This window comes from Anolis carolinensis, chromosome 1 (genome assembly GCF_035594765.1).
Source record: "Anolis carolinensis isolate JA03-04 chromosome 1, rAnoCar3.1.pri, whole genome shotgun sequence".
Taxonomy (NCBI): domain Eukaryota; kingdom Metazoa; phylum Chordata; class Lepidosauria; order Squamata; family Dactyloidae; genus Anolis; species Anolis carolinensis.
Genome location: NC_085841.1, coordinates 27,021,774 through 27,040,467, shown reverse-complemented (window position 1 = coordinate 27,040,467; position 18,694 = coordinate 27,021,774). Strand labels below are relative to the sequence as shown.

The 18,694-nt window shown below is 41.1% G+C and overlaps 1 long non-coding RNA gene across 1 annotated transcript; it reads right to left on the bottom strand.

The window, feature by feature from the left end:
- Positions 1-15,990: 15,990 nt before the first annotated feature.
- LOC134296440 (uncharacterized) lies at positions 15,991-18,162 on the bottom strand. Its single transcript, XR_010003187.1, has 2 exons — positions 17,142-18,162; positions 15,991-16,192 (listed from the first exon to the last, which is right to left on the bottom strand). It is a non-coding gene; the product is annotated as an uncharacterized LOC134296440 (long non-coding RNA).
- Positions 18,163-18,694: the final 532 nt, after the last annotated feature.

The following is an 18,694-nucleotide window of genomic DNA, read 5'->3' as shown; positions in this document are numbered from 1 at the left end:
CCTTAAAGGCACAGGTTTGCAGCTTGGGAGTCCTCCTGGACTCATCACTGAGCCTGGAACCTCAGGTTGCAGTGGTGTTAGGGGGCTTTTGCACAATTAAAACTTGTGCACCAGTTGCGCCCATACCTTGGGAAGTCAGACTTGGCCAAGGTGGTCCACACTCTCATTACATCCAGGATAGACTACTGCAATGCACTCTATGTGCGGTTGCCTTTGAAGATTGCTTGAAGCTTCAAATAGTCAAATGAGAGGCAGACAGGTTCATCACTGGGGCAGCATACAGGAAGCACACAACTCCCATGTTATGTTAGTTCCACTGGCTGTCCGTTTGCTCCTGGGCACAATTCAAAGTGCTGGCTTTGGCCTATAAAGCCCTAAAAGGCCCTGGCCTAGTTTATCTGTCTGAACGCATTTCCTTTTACAAACCACTACGAAGATTAACATCATTTAGGGAGGCCCTGCTCTCGGTCCCGCCACTGTCACAGGCGCATTTGGTGGGGATGAGAGAGAGGGTCTTCTCAGCGATTGCCCCCAAGCTATGGAACTCCCTTCCTGGAGATTAGATCAGCCCCCTCCCTCCTGTACTTCAGAAAGATGGTAAACACCTGTCTATGGAACCAAGCCTTTGTGGCAGTGCAATGAGGCAATAATACAAAACCTACTCTGTGAACTGGAGCCAACAAGGTGTCTTGAGTTGGTTTAAACAGCTGATTTAAAAGTAGATCTAACTGATTTTAACGTTCATGTATATTTATAGTTATTTTATGTCACAGCATGTAATGTTTGCTGTATATATGTTGTGCTCCATCCTGAGTCCCCTTTGAGGTGAGAAGGGCAGAATATAAATGTTTTAAATGAATAAATGAATAAATAAATAAATAAAACATGTTCATGTTTGGAGTATGGACTGGTTGGATCTTCTTGCGGTCCAAGGCACTCTCAGAATTTTCCTCCAACACCACAGTTCAAAAGTGTCTCATCCCTAGGAAGGAAAATCCACATCTGTAAGGGCTTTCATGGGAAAATGTGTCTCAACTGAAGTTTTCTCAGCAATTCTTGTTTGCACGACAAGGACCACATCACACTGAGGTCAGGGGGATTCACCTGAGATTGTGGTGAATCCGGAATGAGGAACACGTCATCCCACACCCTGCACCGCTCGAATCGCCCTTTACCCAATCCCACATGGGGATGTGTCACTGCCCATTTTCCTCTCATTCTTTTCTATGGAACATAGGAAGCCCTCTGTGTTTCTGGTGCTCCCTCTTATGACAGTTACCTCACTTCAGGCACAGAGCTCTGTCAGAAGTAGATCTATGTTGTGTGATGAGATCTGGCAGACTCCATACCTGAAGTGAAGTCAAATGATTTGTAGGTTGGGCAATTTTGCCTGTGTGATGAATAAGTAGGTCAAATTTTTCAAAATCCAATTATCACAGGGACAGAAAGTGATGTTAAAACTTCTAAACAACAGCACAGAGAGCAAAACAAATGTCTCAGAAGTGTTAACCTTTCTCTATGCCATCCAAAACAAAACAATATTTATATTTGGCTGGAGTTATAGTTAAAATGTACTTGCTCCAACTTACATACAGATTCAGCTTAACAACAAACCTACAGAACCAATCTTGTCTGTAATGTGAGGAGTGCCTGCAGTTGGACCTACTGCAAGAATATAATTTTGTAATCTACCTAAGGATCTGAGGAGGTTTCTGTGGGTACTTGTTTTGTGTCCATCTATAAGAAAACAGCTGGATATATCTCCCTACTCCCCAACAACATGAAAATAGCTGTGTTGGGCAGAAAGTGGGTCTGTATTGTTTAAAAAGTGGATTTACAGGGAGAGTGGTAGGAGATACAGTCAAGGAGACATTGCAAAAAGCCAGATATACATCTCCTAGTGGAGGATTCCAGCCCAAATTTCCATCAATTAAGGCCAGGATTTTAGGTGCGATGACAAATTCAGCACTCCAGAAATGCAAATAAATAAATAATCCAAGTGGATAATGAAGTAATTCACACAATTTCCCAAAATAGTCCTGATCTTTAGAAGAAATTCTATTTTATTGCATTTGTTAGTTTATTAGCAGTTTTCTTCTGCCTCTGGTTATGGAAAATATTGCTTACTCTTCTGGTTCAATGGGAATTTTAAAAACCTGTGCAAATTTGAGAGTAACAATGCTTTTCAACTATTGAGAGTCTAACATGCCAGAAAAAATAAAACATTAATTGACTGAATGAATGATTGATTGATTATTAATTACAGACGCACCCCATGAAAGTTGGACCTAAATTCCATGTTCATCATCATTCAAGAATGTTCTTCTGAGCTGCTACACTTGAGTGAATAGCATTTAACTAGGTTAATAGACAATACCAGGAGCTAGGATTATGTGTGCGTTCACATTGTAGAATTACGGTAGTGTAGTTTGTAGTTTGACGAGACACCAGCAGTCTTTTTGGCAAAGAAGGCTAAAGACCTTATAAAACTCCAGATCCTATAATTTCATAGTGTTGCACCGTCAGTTAAGATGATGTCAAACTGCATTCTTTCTAGAGTGTAAATATGGACTTCATCCTACAAGGGGTGGAGAGCAAGGGGAATCATCTTCTTTGCCTATGGAATTGTCTTTTTTGCATGGTGTTTCATGGGATTCTGTTTTTAAAGAAGAGGGAGAATTTACTTATTTCCATAACACAGAATCGCCTCCTCCCACTTCTAGTGCAACCATTTGCTTAGAGCAGTTGTTCCCAACTTTTTTTGTGACCAGGGACCACTTTGACCAGGGCTCACATTGACCAGGGCCCACTTGAACAGAAACCACTTTGATCAGGAATGACTTGACCAGGGACCACTTTGACCGGGGATCACTCTCCAACATTAGTACCAAAAGGGGCAGCACTGGTCAGCTCTGTGAAAAGGGGTGGAAATAAATTTTTAAAAAATGAAGAGGAATGAGGTTTGAGGACCGGATTTTCATTTTCATGGCCCACTGCTGGGCCGCAGCTCACAGATTAGGAACCACTGGTTTAGAAACATAAGTCATCATTCTTAAGACACCACTTCTATGGAGTCCTTTGCCTCTCAAGACCCTTATTCCAGAGGAGACACAAGGCATTGTTCTTAAGACACCACTTCTGTGGGGCCTTTGCATCTGATGTCCCTTACTCTAGAAGAGACAAGTACCCTTTTCAAAACACTTCTTTCAGTGGTACCCACACCATCTTTAAAACACTAATGCACTGAAGGATCATGGAGGAACACTTCATAAAACAGAGTATAACAAAGAAATCCACTGCAAGTTCCATGGTTGAAAGGAAGCAGAAATGTCTGAAAGTTTCCAGTCCTGTTTCACTGGCCAACCATCAACAGTGTCTTGTATCCTATGGGCTTTGTTATAGAACCATAGGATTCCATGGAAAGAAATGTTTTTAAACTGGATCACTGTCTCTTGTATCCTATGGGCTTTGAAGAACCATAGGATCACAGGGAAATAAATGGTTTTAACTTGGATCACTGTCTCTTGTATCCTATGGGCTTAGAGGCAGAACAATAGGATGCCATGGAAAGAAGTGGTTTTAAACTGGTGTCAGTCTTCTTTAATGTAAGGGGATTTGAGCAGGGCAAGGGATCTCTTGGGTTTTGGATATTGTTGTTTCTCCTGATAAACAAAAAAGTAATGCTGACTTTGTGATGAATGTAAGATGAACATATTGGCAGCTCTTAAGTTTCCACCTGTGATGAAGTGTGATGGAGAGGCAGAATGCAAAATAGGACTGTTGATGATATAAGAGGGGTGATTCCCTACTCTTAAAGGGACAGTCGCCCATGCTTTCACCTCTCAATGTGATGAGATGGTTGTAGTAATTGTAAAACAATAAAAATGAGCCATGTCAAGTAAAGTGGTGTCAAACTGCATTAGTTTTACAGGGTGTATGCACACAAAGGCCCCATCTACACTGCCATATAAGGCAGTTTGAAACAGCATTATATGGTAAATGTAGACTCATACAATACAGTTTAACTGCATTTAATTGAATTATACGAGTGGACATTGACCATATAATGAAGCCTGAAAGGGCATTATATGGAAGTGTGGATGGGGACTATGTCATTCCAAATAATAAGCATAGTAAAATAATAAATGCAGAGGAAAAATATGGAAAATGTGAGAATCATATATATTTTAAGTACTTCACAAAATATTTCACAGATCACTGGATTTGGCCATGTAAGCACATTATTTTTCAGTACTTCACTTGTGTTACTGTAATGCAGAGTTTGATTACTTTCTGTTTTGTTTTATTTGGAAGGATTCTTCCCACTGCTTGGCAGCCTTGTGCAAAACAATAAAGAAGAGGACGGTTTCTGCTAATATTTTGTGGACCTTCCCCACCCTCTTTTCCCAACACAAACAGCCTAAGGCAAAAGTCTTCCCAATAAACAGATTTTCAGAGCATAAGTAAGAAGTCCTATTTCCCATTACCCTCAAATAAAAACCTGTGCCATTCTGCTGGGGTTTCCCTTTTGTTTCAATGGCTTTATATTCTAAACAGCTAACTGGGTAGATGACCCATTCTTCTGGGAGATCTGATAACAAGGAATGGGTAATATCTCTGTTAAAGAAATAACTGAGACAGTGTTGAAAAGTTGTGCTTGTTTATTTAGCAGAGGGTCCTAGCTTCAATTGCACCATAGCTTAATCACTTCTTGCCTATTTCTCAGCAGTAGTTAATTCCCAGGCCAAAATCAGATATATATCTATCGTGTCAGAAGTGAACCAAGGGTACAATTGTAATGTATTTAAAACACAAAGTAAGTTAAAAACTTGGCATTATGCTAAAAATTCTTTGATCAGTAGCTGGCCACTTGGAGTGCCACTGGTGTTGCTATAAGAAGGTCCTCCATTGTGCATGTGGCAGGGCTCAGGCTGAATTGTAGTAGGTGGTCTGTGATTTGCTCTTCTCCACACTTGCATGTTGTAGACTCCACATTGTGGCCCCATTTCTTAAGGTTGGCTCTGCATCTCGTAGTGCCAGAGTGCAGTCTGTTCAGCTCCTTCCAAGTTGCCCAGTTTTCTGTGTGCCTAGGAGTCTCTCATTCGGTATCAGCCATGGCTTGAGGTTCTGGGTTTTAGCCTGCCACTATAGGACTCTCGCTTGCTGAGGTGTTCCTGCAAGTATCTCCGTAGATCCTAGAAAACTATTTCTTGATTTAAGATGTTGGTGTGCTGGCTGATATCCGAACAGGGGATGGACCAGAGATGTCACTGCCTTGGTCCTTTCATTATTGGATGCTACTTCCAAGTGGATGTCAGTTGGTGCAATACTGGCTAAACAGTATAATTTCTCCAATGATGTGGGGCATAGACATCCTTGATAATGCAGCATGTAGATAGCAGGGCTAAAATCGATATATATATATATATATATATATATATATATATATATATATATTCTACACCTGTGATGTTATGTGCATGGCAAAGACTTTAGCATTTTAGAATAAGCCCATTCAGCAATAGGCTTAACTGAACACATAAGGAGTGGAGTATGTTAGCCCTATCTCCTTTGCTGGTCTTTTCTGTTTACACCTTCAAAATGAAATTTATTTGACAAGTAATACTCAGAGATGGTTTTGCAGTTTCTTCCTCTTTAAAAGATCCTACAGTACCTGGTATTCATTGGTGGCCTCAGAGGTGGTCCAACAATGAGGCAAATTAGGTGTTTGCCTGTGGTGCAGACCATGCGGGGGCGCTGTCAAGGCAGCAGCCGCTGTGGCAGAAGGCCCAGCAATCCATCCACACGGCCGCCCTCTTGCTCTCCCTAGCTGTCCAAGGACTCCTCGCCTGCCGCCCACCCGTCAATGGGCCTGTGCATGTGCATAGGCCTTCCAATTGACCGCACGTTCGATTGGAAGGCCTGAGCACGCGCACAGGTCCATTGCCCAAAAAGCATCGAGGGGCAGGTGGTGGGCGAGGAGTCCTCGGATAGCGAGGGAGAGCAGGAGGGCAGCCGTGCGGACGGGTGAGGGCTGATTCTGCTTAACTTCCACATCAGGTGGGATGGAGAGCATTTGTTATAGGAGGCAAAATCAAAAAGTTCATCCACTAGATATTGCAGTCCTAACACTTCATCAATCCAAAGATGTTTAGAGTCAGAACTAATTCTTCGTTTTTCTTTCCCCATGGTAAAAGCTAATTTCATGTTCCTCACTGGGAAAAGTACGACTAGCAAGGGGTATCTTGACAGTGGCAGTATTTCCTGGAATTTTTTTGCTCACATGCAGATATATTGGTCTGAAGAGGAGATAACTTTTTACTCATGGTGGGTTTTAGCTTTCCTGAAGTTTTAGCTTTCCTGAAGACCTTTCATGCATAGAGGAGTCTCTCCAGGCCCTTCCAGATAGTCTCATAATCCGGAACAAAAATATGGGGCAAAAAATTGCGGTACCTGAAAGCAAGTCTAAACACAGAGCTGTCAGTCCCAGAAAGGTTGGCATCCTGAAAGGTTTGTAGTAGATTTTAGAAATCTGCAAGATGGACACAAGACATCCACTGGAAGTTTTCTTTTAATTTTGTATTGACATTCTGAGATGTGCTGGACCTCATAAGCGCTGATGCGGATATATGAATGTGCACACAAGCAGATTTCTTGTCATTATCTCTCCTCACTCTCCTGTTGCCTTCCAGTTTGCCCTCTTAAACCCCGCTTCCCTTTAGAGTCACTTGCCTGCCATGCTGGTGCCCACTGTGTACATTCAAACTCTGTTTAATGTCAGAACAAAATAATAGCTGCAGAGACTTCTCATAGGAATTGCGTTTCATTTGTGCTTCCATTTAGCCATTTCTGTGTCCATGACTCCATCTGTTTACAGCCCTCGTCAACTGTTTTGGGATTTAAAAATGCACTCATGTACTGGCACAGTCCACACTAGTGTATCATAATGAAGTCCCATGTTTTTCGTGAGTGCCAGGATATACAATGATGCAAATACTGTATACACATTTTTTTGGCCAATCTTGGCTTTTAAGCTCACCTTTTTAAGGTGAGCTTAACCTGTGTTTTTCAGCTGATGATGTGATTTACCGTCCATCATCTAGCCACCCCCACCTTTATCCCGGATTCTCTTGGATTTTAGGGCCTGTGTAGAAAAGCCTTCCCTTTCAAACCCATTGTTTTGCATGAGAATAAAGCAAGAAGGGAGGGTAGGTAGCACACTTCAAATCTTATGTGTTTATTTAATCCTAGAAAATGGGCTTTAGAGACAGTTCCCATACCACTATGTTACAAGAAAAGATTTTTTTTGTAGTAAAGAGAGAATTTGATCTATTTAATTGGTCCAGATGGCCTGGTGTTTGCAAACATTAATTGGCAATGTCATTGGCAGCTGCCAAAGGGAAGACCAGAATCTGGAAGTCAGAGGTGTTTAATATCATCCAAATGTGACCCAAGAAGACCTAGGTTTGTGAAGAACTCTCTCAACAAAAGTTAGGTTGTTTGTGGAGTTAACAAGCCACAAAGCTTGCTGAACTATCCAGGACTCCCATCCTCAATCAACCATGACTTGATTCCCTCCATCTTGTCCCCCCAAAATGTTTTATGTGGCTTTGCTCTGACGCAAAAGCAAACATGTTGGCACACAGTTACAAACCTTCTTCTCCCCACTCTCCATCTGGGGCAGATCTGTGCAGAAGCGACAATTCAAATCTATTTGTGAAACTCCACAGGATATTGTTCAGCGTACCCCTGCTTCTTTTAAAATTGCTTTTCTCTTTTTTTTTCTCCTTTTCTCTTAAAAATTGGACAGAGAACAACTGCTTACATGAAGACTTACAGTTCTTATTAGTTCTGACAGCCCTACCATCAATTTTAATAGGATTCCAAAATGGTAAAGAAAACCAGAACTTTTTTCTATTTTGGCCTGTGCTGTCATTGTGATAGAAGTCAGGAACAAATCGCTTAATGTTTTATGATGAATATTTTTAAAAGTGCTTGCCTCCCCTCCCCTCACTCTTCAGTAGAGGTACAGTTAGAATGTAAAAGGCTGAAAATGAGGTCCAAGTATTTGCTTTGTGATCTATCTGCATTTGGCCAGTTGGAAGGATTTGAAGGCAGAAACAACACTAACAATTGTATGTCTCTGCACCAAAAAAGCAAAGCGAGCAAGTAGGTTTTGGCAGCAAATATCTGCAGGCAGTTTGCCAAGATACTGATTCAGTGTTTATGGGAACATCTTGAAATAGCTCCCAAATTAATGACTGTATCTTCCATCACTCTAGTATGATGTCTGAACATGAGGAGAAAGTAAACAATAGTTAATGATCTTGGATCTGCTGGCAGATGCTGTATTAGCTCTGGTTCTGATTTTCACTTGCCAGTCACAAACGATTCAAATCAGATGTTTATCTCTGGGAGGAAAGCACCACACACATACATACAAGGCAGCAAGGATGTCTGTCCCTTCCACAGCTGCTTCTATGGGGAAAGGTTCACACACAGTGAAATTCTATCATGGGATAATTTTCTCAAACTGAAATAGCTGTGTTAGAATCTTCCCTTCATTTGCTGAAATGTGCAAGAAATGTAAAGGGATCTAAAATTTTCCTTTTTTCAGCCAAGGTATGTATAACTTAAGTATTCTTTCTTCCTGTTATTATAAACCGGGGCAGGGAGTGTCAAGAGTAAAATCTGAATTTTCAAATTACTTTTAGACTTCTGGTTCAAGTTAATGTGTTCCATCTTTAACCCACTTTGGTTTTTAGAGAATATTTTGTACCTGCCCTCCTGTGGTATGAGTTGGCATTGCATCAGAGAAAACAAACCTGAACATTGTTTTCCTAACGTGGTTGCTAAATACTTACTTTCACCTCAAATAAAATATCATACCAATGGGATACGGCCCTTAAAGTATATGCCACAACATTGCTTCAGTGAGTCCAAAAGGAATGGGAAAGATACCACCAGTCAAACCACTCTGAGAAGAGGGAACCTGAGAAACTGTCCTAACACAACACAGTTGAAGACCTAGCTCACACAAGTTGCAGGTTCACTGAACTGTTCAAAATTATTCTAGGATTCCATCAGATGTGGGACAATGGACCATGAGAGACAAATAAATCCATGGTTCAGTGATGAGTTCAGACCTAGCAAGACTTTAAACGAGCTCACATGCCAAATCTGCAAGTCAGAATGGTGCAGATATGACATTGGCCCAGATTATCTGCTTTGAACTTGATGATATAGCAGTGTAGACTCATATAATCCAGTTTAAAGCAAATAATATGGGATCAGATACTGGATTATATGGCAGAGAAGATCCAGCCATTGTTTGACTACAATCTTGGGAGTGGTCTCCACATTCAGCATTAGCCTCATCTGGATTACATTATTCACAAGATTGTCTTCCAGTTCTTCCTTCTCTTCTTTCTCCAACCCTTTATTGTCTTTAATCACCAAAAGGTTCTAAACATCAACACCAAGCCCTACCAAAATTTATCTCACTGAAAATTCTTCTGGTTTCCAGTGACATTTCAAATATATTCTGTTGTTGTTGTTGTTGTTGTTGTTGTTGTTGTTGTTGTTGTTGTTGTTGTTATGTTCCATCAACTAAAATGGTGAATGTTCTGGATATCATGGAGCTGGGCATGTTTAGTTTGGAGAAGAGAAGTTTTAGACATGATAAGATAAAGGTAAAGGTTTTCCTCTGACATTAAATCTCGTCATGTCTGACTCTGAAGGTTGGTGCCCATCTCCATTTCTAAGCTGAAGAGCTGGCGTTGTCCGTAGACACCTCCAAGGTCATGTGGTCAGCATGACTGCATGGAGTGCCACTTCTGACAGCAAGCTCATAGCTCAGGGGTTTAACCCACTGCACCACCGGGGGGCCCTTAGACATGATAGCCATATTTTAATGTTGGAAAGGATGTCATGGTTGAAGATGGATCCAGCTTGTTTTCTCCTGCTCTAGAGATTAAGGGTGTTTTTACACAGACACTATAATCCAGTTTGGAAGTGGATTAAAATGAACTGGCTTCACTGTGCAGTTCCTATACAAACACCCCAGGAACCAGTTAGGGGCTGCAACAGTGGTTACAATATCCATGGATCACAGATTGGAACAGAATCCAGGAACCACAGTAACCAGTCATCTGAGATGTAGTCTGGGGGTAATCCTAGATTCATCGTTGAGCCTGGAGCCCCAGGTCTCAGCGGTGGCTAGGGGAGCCTTTCACAGTTAAAACTTGGGCATCAGCTGCGCCCGTACCTTGAGAAGCCGAACTTGGCCACGGTCCATGCTCTTGTTACATCCCGATTAGACTACTGCAATGTGCGCTGTGTTCATAAGCTTCAATTAGTCCAATGGGAGGCAGCCAGGTTAATAACTGGAGCGGCGTACAGGGAGCGTACTACCTCTCTGTTATGCCAGCTCCACTGGCTGCCGATCAGCTACCGAACACAATTCAAAGTGCTGGCTTTAGCCTATAAAGCTCTAAACGGTTCCAGCCCAGCTTACTTGTCCGAACGTATCTCCCACCTCGAAGTTTAAGATCCTCAGGTGAGGCTCTGCTGGCGGTCCCACCAGCCTCACAGGTGTGGTTGGCGGGGATGAGAGACAGGACCTTTTCAGTGGTGGCTCCCCGCCTATGGAACGCCCTCCCAAGTGAAGTCAGGCAGGCTCCCTCCCTCCTATCTTTCCGTAGAAAAGTTAAGACCTGGTTGTGGGACCAGGCCTTCGAACAATAACATTAACTATCACTAAGTGTGTTGGAACTCAATGACAGACCCAGTTTTATTAGACTCTGAACGTGCCAATCTGCATATTTATAAGTGTATTTTTATGAATGTCCAATGTAATTAATTTTAATTGAATTGCAATGTATTGTATTCTTTTTATATATGTCTTTTTATTGTAAGCCGCCCTGACTCCCCTCTTGGGTGAGAAGGGCAGGATACAAATGCTGTAATAAATAAATATGTACTGATGCGTACCTGCATGCCAGGCTGAGACTACATTGGTCTCACTGGGCTGTTCCTATACCCTCCATGTCACTATTGCCAGATGGCTGCAGAGCTCTATGTGAGATCATGGCTGTCATGAGCACTCCATGCTGACCACAGCAGAGGAGCCTGCATGACCAGGAAGAAAGAAGGATCAAATCTTGATACCTTTTTGCTGGCCATGCAGGCAGCATTGCTGATGTCAAAACCGGGCATCCATGGCATCCAGAAACTCATATGGAGCACAGTGGCTAGCAGAGGTGGTCCAACGGTGAGGATAAGTAGGCGGCCGCTGTTGGCACACACCAACAGGGGGCGCACTCGAGGCCCCCCCGTGAAAATGTGGTGCCGCCGCGGCCCCGCCGTCACCCAACACTACCTCTTTTTTGTTTTTCCGCAGCAGAAACCCTGCACATGCGCAGAAGGGTCCCATCGCCCAAAATGGCCGATGGGACCCTTCTTGCGCATACTGTCACACACCAGGGCAGCGGAGCACCAAGAACCAAACACGGAGGCCAATAAAACTACCTAATATCTTTATTAAGGAAATATATAAGAAGGATAAAAGCAAGTAGAAAATATAGTCCAGAAACAGACCTTTCAAATGAGGTCTAAAATAGTCCAGGAATAGTTTGTCTAATGATATTAGAGTTCAAAGATAAAATCCAATACCGAAACACTCACTATTGCCAGGCAATAGTGAGGGGAATTGTCCAAAGTCTTTCAAGGCACAAGGTAAATCCACAAGGAAGCTGGGAACAAGGCTTGAATCTAGGAAACAAGGTCCGTGGTTCAAAACGAGGCAAGGTAGTCTAAAAACTTGATTCTAAGAACAAAATCCATGGTTAAGGACAGAGCAAGGCAATTCTTGGAGACTTGGACAGGCGAGGCAAGGAAACTGGATTGCGGACTTAGCGAAGTCCACACTAGGCTGGAAACATGGAATTCACTCCCGAAGCTGAGCTGTTGTCTCCGCAAAGAATCAACAGAGCCCGATACTTTTATCTGGGTCTCATTTCCCGCCAAATGGGCGTCCAGCATTCTCTTTCCCTAGAGAACAGGGAACGAAACCCAACTTGCAGGTGTGAGACTCTCTGGATTTTCCCAGGGGAAACATGGCTAATCAGTCTCTTGCTTTGGCAGCAATTCGGACACTCCTGCGAATTTTCTCTCTCACTCCCCTATCTGCCGAGAAGGATTGCTTTCTAGCGAAGGGAGGTGAGCGTTGGTCAAGGTCAGTTTTAATTGGTTCTTGGACAAGAACATCAGGCATCTGGAAAAACTCTGGCTCTGGCTGTGAAAACCCCATGTTTCCATCTTCATCTGTCACAGTGACACTAGGCACAGGACTACAAAACCCATGAGGCATCACACATACGCAGGAGGTTGCTCGCACGGTGATGTAAGGCATGCTGTGTGCCTTACATCACCTCACGAGCGAGCGACCTTCTGCGCATGTGCAGAAGGGTCCCATTGGCCATTTTGGGTGATGGGTCCCTTCCGTGCATGCACAAGGGGTCCCTCGCTCGCGCGGCACGGGTAAGGCACCCAAGCCGCCTGTCCACGCGAGCGATGGTAGCCCTGCGCACAGGAGCTTGGTCTTCGGGGGGCGCAATTTTGTGTGTGTGGGGGGGGGGGGTGCAGCCACTAGCCACTACAAGGCAAAATTAGCTAGGGCTAGTTTGAAGCAGCAACAATGGTTACATAAACCCAATTTGAATCAGAACCGATCCTGCTGTCCACACTACTCCAAAGCTGTGGGGTTGCTCTAAAGTTTCAGGCAAACTTCAGGCCACCCCCCTACTTTTTCTAGCACAGAACTAAACTGGATCAGTTTGATTTACCCTGCAATATTTGCCAAAAGTTCAGGAACATCATGGGGCAGCCAGCAGTGAACTCAGTTTGAATTTAGGTTATAATGCCAGGTATATGAATCCTTAATGAAGAATTGCATCCTTTCTTTTCCTAATCGTAGGGTCAGTTTAGAATAATAGAATCATAGAATAATAGAGTTAGAAAAGACCATATGGGCCATCCAGTCCAAACCTCTGCCATATAGGAAAAGAGCAAAGTACCCCAGACAGATGGCCAGCTAGCCCGTTTAAAAGCCTCCAAGGAAGGAGCTTCCACCACAATCCGACACAGAGTGAGTTCCACTGTTGAACAGCTCTCACAGTTTTCTAATACCCGGGTGGAATCTCCTTTTCTGTAATTTGAACCCATTGTTCTGAATCCTCTGAGTTTTTTGCTTAACTATTTCATCAAGTACAGAAGTCTGTTATGGAGCAATCACAAACAACAAACAACGTGGTATGCCAAGGCCTTTGTCTTTATTCTTAAATCATTGAGTAGACATGAACCCTATTCACTATATCTAGGTGTGGGATATGGGTTACATTCTCAGAGAAATTTCCCACTGAGATGTTATTTTTCTCCAGGTAAAATTTTGTGATGGTTTCCTGGTGTTTTTCACAGTTCCCATTCACTTAGGATAAGCTTTGAGAAAGGCATTCTCTCCAGTTATCTGCCATTTAACAAACTTTTCCACACTACTCAGGCCTTTTATCTGAGGACTAATAAGTACTTGCAAGCAGAGGAAGCCATTCACAAGCAAGTAACCTCTGTTCTCCATTGTTCTACTAATTAATTATTGTTGATTGGTCTGACTGGTTACACATTGTTTCAGAGAGAGATCAAAGCCAATCTCCAATTAATCTACTAAACTAGATGTCAGATTAGTACATTCTTGTGTGCTGTTATGAAGATTTCATTTTCAGAGCTCAATACAAGGCTTGTCAAAGAATAATAGCCTCAATATATCTCTTGCTGGCCAGTCCAAAGGTCATTCTCCAAAACATGCAGAGATTTGTGTGTAAAATTGTGGTCCAAGGTCCATTTGTCCAATTCCATTTCAATACAAATAGATCTTTGTTTACAGTCTTACTCAGCCAACAAATATGAAGTATATTAAGCAGATTTTCACCCTTCACAGTAGTAAAATATATGTTTATCAACTCAGTATAAAGAGTGGTAATAATTGAGTTGTCGAAGGCTTTCATGGCCAGAATCACTGGGTTGCTGTGCGTTTTCCTGGCTGTATGGCCATGCTCCAGAAGCATTCTTTCCTGATGTTTCACACACATCTATGGCAGGCATCCTCAGAGGTCGTGAAGTCTGAGGATGCCTGCCATAACTGTGGGCAAAACGTCAGGAGAGAATGCTTCTGGAACATGGCCATACAGCCCAGAAAATTCACAGCAACCCAATGGTCATAATTATATTTGAATTTCACATTTTATTAGATATCCACATTTTCATTCTTCTTTCAGTCTTCATGCCCTGATTTAATAGCTAGGATTCTGTTGCTTACTCCCAACTGGAGTAGACTTATTATTTTGGTGATCCAATGGGAACTCAACATGTAGCTAAATCTGATTGATTCAAAAGATTTATTATTGATGCAAAAATTGTAAGATTTGGGTTCTTTCATTCCATGTTTTAATGTTTGTACTTTCTCATCTTTGTTTTTGGTTCACTTTTTTCATTTCAAAATACAAAAATAAAACAATAACTCTTCAACATTTTGTGGTCTTCTCAACCCATCAGATAATGAACTCAGATGTTAATCATAATGGTTGACTAAAATTGGAAATTAAGAAAGAAAAAGCCATAGTTAACATTCCCAGGGGAATATCTGGGGAAACAGCTACATTTGCAATAGAAGATTTTTTTTTAAAAAATATATATAGTAGGGCCATTGCAAAAACAGAACTTCTATATCCAGTCTCCCTTATATGCACCTGGTGGAAAATGGTCTCTCTAGAATTTGCTAGGTCCACCAGGCAATTCGGTTGTATGCCCCCCTCTCAATATGGTACTATAGTGTTACATTGGAAGACCTAGCAAGCATCTAAAGAGCATACTGCTCCAGGATTCTCTATGTCTTCCAGTGCAACTCTATAATATACTGGGACCAAAAGTAAGCTAATGTAATGGTGTTTATTCATATCCATGGTAGCCAACATCTGAACCGGAATATTTCCCACATGGATATGGAGGGCCATGCTTTCTGATTATAGTTTCTAGGGCGCATGAAGATAAGGCTTCCCTCATCAAGATTCAGATTTGGGCATGAATCAAACTGAGCAACCTCCAAATTGGTTTGAGCTGAATCGGGTTGTTTTCCAAACTATGGGATATTTAAATATAGGACACTTCTCCCTTTCTAATGCTAGTTCTTATTTCAACAAGCCACAGATCTTACATACTTCATAGTACTAAATACTCCAAAGTTGATAGGCGCTTAACATAACTGTACATGCCGAAACAGGGTCAATTTGTACCTGAACTATTTTTCTTTGTGTGTGTGAGAGAGGGAAAGAGAGAGAGCAGATTTTGGCAGCTTTGAAGAAGACAAAAGAAGAAGAAGCTGAACAGCTGTAAATAATTAATATTGAAACTGACACATCAAAAAACGAATTTGTCACTTGTGATTATAGCCTGTACCTTTAGTTTTATTTTTACATCCATCACTGCTCTCCCTTAGCTATCATTAGATTCCACATGGTTAGAATTAAGCCTGAACTTTGACCCTCTTTTACCAGATCCGCATCAGTTGGTTGTTTCCAGACTGGAGCCTAGGTCAGTCCTGCAAGTCCAGAGATGGACATATTAAGTGTAGTTTTAATTGTTTTCTGCAGGGTTTTGCCTTTGGTGTGTTTAGTCCAGTGCTCTATGCTGTTCAGTGTTCTGCAACTAAAATTTAGTCACATATGACAATAAGGACAAAATCAAGGCAATAAAATTCAGAACCAATTGTGTTGGTTAAGAACATCAACATGTGATTGCTTCTGTTCATTTTTCAGGTTTTAATTTAAAAATAAACCATGAATATAAAAAATGAGGAATTGGAAAGAATTTTTCCCTCATTCTTATTTAATAAGAACTTAATTTAAACAAATGTCTTTAAAATATGATGGAAAGACTTGATTTTGGAAGGAAAAACTGACTAATTTATTCATCAGACAGAGAACTTTGGTTGCAGTTGTTTAAGCCTCTAGGTTCCAAACATTGCATAGCTCTGGTATTGGATGCAGACTTTCCACCTCTTTCTTCTTCCTCAACTTGGATTTTCATCTTTGATGCTATATTCCAGATAGGTACAATCTATCCCTCTCCAGCTTGAAAAGATCTGTATGTCATGAATTTGAAACAGGGCAACTATATGAAATTTACATTAGTGTTATATTTTACAAGAATTTACCTGCATTTGCAAACTTATTGAAACAGCATTATAGTGGGAACTAGCTGTGCCCGGCCACGCGTTGCTGTGGCGTTGTCTGGTGGTAGTGTTGGTGAGAAATTGTTGAGGTAGTGGTGGTATTGAATGTCTGTTGTATGGTTGTCTTTATGTTTAGTATGCACACTGAAGTGGATTATATGGCAGTGTGGAGTCAAGATAATCCAGTTCAAAGCAGATAATATAAGATTCTAAATGGGTTATATAGCTGTGTGGAAGGGCCTTGAGTCTACACTGCCATATAATCCAGTTCAAATCTGATAATCTATGGAAGAGGCCTAAGTGAGGCCTAACTGTGCCTGTCCCCTGGGCTGAGTTGGTTGCTAGGAGACCAAGTGGGTGGAGCTTAGCCTTCAAACTGGCAGCAATTTGATAAAAACTATTATTCCTCTCCCTGTAATTAGGACTTTATTTTTCTTTTCTTTTTGTTGTATCAACCTAGAGCCGTGAATGATGGGTTGTGTTGTCAAATTTCGAGGTTGGGGGGCCTGTAGTTTTGTTGTTTTATCCGCTGCCCTGATGCCATCACTCTTTTATATATATAGATATATTTTCATTGGTTAAATGTATAATTTCTTATTGGTAGACAATGTCAAGGGAGTCATGGTCAAAAGATGACAGAAAGGTAGTAAGCTAACTTGCAAACCATTGTTTTACATGTTAACTAGATCTGTTGGACAGGAATGTAATTTGCTATTTTGCCATTGAATGACTATCCCTCTATACAGTTATATTAATCACTATAACCATAGGTTATTATGAAGTTAGATTTCTTATTACTAAAAAAATCCATAAGCTGTTTCTAATCTTTGAAAAAGATTTTAGTTGATTTAATTCCTACTTTAATTTGGGCCAACTCAGCAAGCATGACAATCCATTCTTCCATCATCTGTGCTCCAGTCTATTTCCAGATTTCATCTTTGTGGTTCCTTCTGTGAGGGTTTGTAAAAACACACCATGATGGAATGACTTGACTGGAAAGGCATGTGGTGACAGCTGATTGGCTGAGCCAACCAGGATTCCTATTGGCTGCTATCTCTAGCTTGCTCTAGAGACAAACAGTTTTAACTGCCACTTTCATCTAGGAGAGGGAGGAGAGCGCTGACTGAAAATGGTCAGGGAGGAAATGGCTGCCATACTCTTTGAAACCTGATTATTTATAAAGCAAATGAGGCATATTTAAAGAGACTGTTTATTCCCATGTTCTCTGTGTGAATTCAGAAAGCCTGCTATATACTTTGTTACCCTGTTTGAACTTTTGAACTGAAGTAAAGATACTGTTATTAGTTGCACAAGCCTGAGCGACATTTTATTATACTGCAGGGTTTATCTTGATTCAGAAACTGTGGTAAAGCTTCTATCTATCTATTTATTTATACAACTGTCCACACCTACACTGCCATATAACCCAGAATACCAAGGCAGATAATTCCTCAATATCTGCTTTGAACTGGGTTATCTGAGTACACACTGTCATATATTCCAATTCAGTGTGGATTCTATACAGCTATCTGGAACAGAATGTAGAGTCAATTAGTGGAAGTTGACTATAAGGTCGTACTAGAGGATCTAAAGCTTCCTAGAGAACTGTTCACTTAGATTGTAAAAAATCATGTTTTTTTATTCTCAGATTTTTCACTTTTGTGTTTGTTTTGCACTCCTAACTCCTGAAAAAGTGTTTACATATGGGCTCACTCACCATTTAAGAATTGATTCAAACTATGGAATTAGAATAGTCATTTCAACTGCACAAAGCTCTTTCTTTTCAAAGGTAGTGTTTGCTCTTTGCCAGCCCAATTTCTGGCTTAAAATAGAAATAGGGAGAATGTGAAACATAACATTACAATTAAATCTGTTTAAGCTGTGAGTTCTGTATTTTTTATTACATTCCTGTTTTTCAGGTGTAGTTAGGAGTCCACAACCTTAAACATTTCCATTTTTAAAATGACTTTTGTTGGTTGTTTTCCCTTTTGTTTTTAATGTTTATTATGTCATATTTTTCTAAACAATAAAATAGAAGGTGTTTTCACTCCCACAGAAATTGTTTGAACTCACATCTAGTTGCATTTCAGTTATTCAAAGGTACTTCAGAGTTATTAAACTTCAGAGCATAGTCAAAGCCTTAAGCCAGTAAAACTGGTAATTGCTCACTGGTGATTTTTTAAAGAAACCATTACTTTAAAATTACTTCAAACGGCTCTTTCTGATATTTTGGACTTCAGGTCCCACAATTCCTAAGAGCTGGTAAACTGGCTGGGATTTCTGGGAGCTGAAGTCCAAAACACCTGGATGAGCAGAGTTTGAGAAACACTGCATTTAAAAAATCCCACTTACATGTTAAGCTCCTATTCTTGCCAAAGAAGTAAATGTATCTGTTGTAGGGGAGGTATTCTT